At 50.8% G+C, this 2,320-nt stretch overlaps 1 pseudogene; it reads right to left on the bottom strand.

Moving 5' to 3' along the window:
- Window positions 1-798: 798 nt before the first annotated feature.
- LOC123177253 (agamous-like MADS-box protein AGL28) lies at window positions 799-1,913 on the bottom strand (annotated as a pseudogene).
- Window positions 1,914-2,320: the final 407 nt, after the last annotated feature.

The raw sequence follows: 2,320 nt of genomic DNA on the forward strand, positions 1-2,320 counted from the left end.
CCTTTTTGTGTGTGACCGTTGCTCACTGATTAAAGTCATGAATACTTTTGTTTATCTTTTAATCTCAACCTTTATATTAGAATCAAGAGATCGTGTATTTTTAAGATACGTCGATTTTGATTATATCTTATTAAGAATTAGTGACATATATTCCTGTTGATATTTAGATTTATGCATCAGTTCTTGTGTTTTTATTTATAAACATTTAACGGTGCGTAGTTTGTAATCATTGCATGCTGACACCTCAGTCTATCTTTTTTTTTGAAGGCCCGTACTTTTATTTGTATTTCAAATATCTCCATTTATTTGTATGTTCACAGCCTTTTTTGTTTCTCATACTCATGATCCTAATCTATCGGGCAAAATATTTTTGCCTAATAGACGAGACATGTCTATTGAAGTATATAGTACTTCTAGTTGACTTTCATACGTGCAAGTATCGCTGGCCTGTATAATTTTTTAGGCGTGCTGCACTTTAGCTTTCTTGGACGTTTGGGCGTCTTGGTTCATGGCCCGATGCCAAGATGAGTGTGTTTTATTTGCTGCCATGCTACAGGCGAGAGTCCCTTATTTTAGTAATAGTATACACAGTAATTAATAGATAGATGTATCCAGCACAGATCGACCTTTGTATTTCATTCATATCGGTGCAATACAGATTACAACCCATTAATGCATGATAAGGAAAGGAAATGACCAAATAAAAATGTTGACGAAATATTTAATTTCGTCCAGATCCAGGGTAGATGCAGAGCATGTACCAAAGATTGACGCTACGACTTCATTTCAAATCAAAAAAAAAAAAGATTAACGCGAAGACTTAAGTAGAAGATGCATATGTAAACTAGGCATACGAAACTAGTGTCCATATGCACTGGACTCGGGCTCTCAGTACGGGAAGCCGGCGTTGGGTTGATGGAGCCCCTGCTGCACCGTCTCCATCCCGGCAGTGAACTCCGGACGCGGCAGCATCACATCAAGCCATTGATCTATCTCCTTGTCTAGCCCTGCGTCGAACCCCGGCGGCTTAGGCATCGTCATCTGCATCTGCTCCGTATCCATCCCGGCGGCCAACCCCGGCGGCGGAGGCATCTCCTGCACATCCATCCCGGCGGCGACCACCTGAGACGGAGGCAGCGGCGCCATCACCATCTGCTGCATATCCATCCCGGCCTCGAAACCCTGCTCCTGTGGCGGAGGCACCAGAAACTGGAACTCCATCCCGTCGTTGGCGGTGCCGCTGCTGCTACCGAACTCCAAGGAGATCTGGGGCGGCGGCGGCGGCGGGGCCACCTCCGCCATGCGGCTCATGTGGGCGTGCATCGCCTCGAGCAGAACCTGGTTGGCGCGATCGGAGACGGCGTCCTTCATCTGCATCAGCGCGGCGAAGAAGGCCGCCATGTCCTCGTCTCCCATGTCGCGCGCCTTGGGGTCGAACCAAGCCGCTATCTGGTCCCCCGCAGAGCGCTCTTTCGCCATGGCCTTGTCCGTGCGCTTGGTCCGCTTCTTCAACTCGACCAGCTCCGTGCGCAGCTCGTCGAACTCCTGCTGCAGCTTCTCGAGCTTCTCGTCTTCGCCGGCAGCGCCCTCCCCGGCCAGCAAGCGGTGGTCGGCAGCGCCCTCCTCCCTCGCGCCAGCCCCCGCAGCCTCCCCCGCCAGGAAGCGTTTCACGACGGAGTCGACGGAGGGGTGGCCGAAGGAGAAGGCCCTGCCGCGGGGAGAGAAGGCGAACCGTGGCCTTGCTGAAGAACCCCTGGCGGCGCTTGGAGTAGCAGACGAACCGGGCATCCTCCTGCTCGATCCGGCGGATGACGATCTTCTTCCGGCCGCTGCCACCTCTCCGGTTGGGCGCCGCCATTGCTCGCTTGCTCGGTGGCTAGCCTCAGAGAAAGGGAGGAAGAGGAGTGGCTGTGGGTGTGGCTTTGGTGTGGCTACGTCTCGGGGTCGGGGGGGTTTATATAGCAAGCGTCCGGAGAGGAATCCCTTCTTCGCTGGGCTACGTACATTAAAACTTCGTGATTGGCAATGAGATACGATTGGGTATACATTAAACTCACGCGTCAAAGGATAACTACGTACACCCTATTATTTACTCCCTCTGTTCCAAAATAGATGACCCAACTTTATACTAACCTTAGTACAAAGTTGAGTCATCTATTTTGGAACGGAGAGAGTATTTAGAAACTATTCCTTCGCACCCCCAAAAGAAAGCGTTCCTTTTTTTTCTTTTGTATGCGCTTAGCTGAATCAGTTGCACCGGGTGGTTTCCGCAGGAGGGCACGAAGCTTGGATACAGCTCTCAACCGGACGTAACGACGCG

This window comes from Triticum aestivum, unplaced genomic scaffold (genome assembly GCF_018294505.1).
Source record: "Triticum aestivum cultivar Chinese Spring unplaced genomic scaffold, IWGSC CS RefSeq v2.1 scaffold143249, whole genome shotgun sequence".
NCBI lineage: Eukaryota > Viridiplantae > Streptophyta > Magnoliopsida > Poales > Poaceae > Triticum > Triticum aestivum.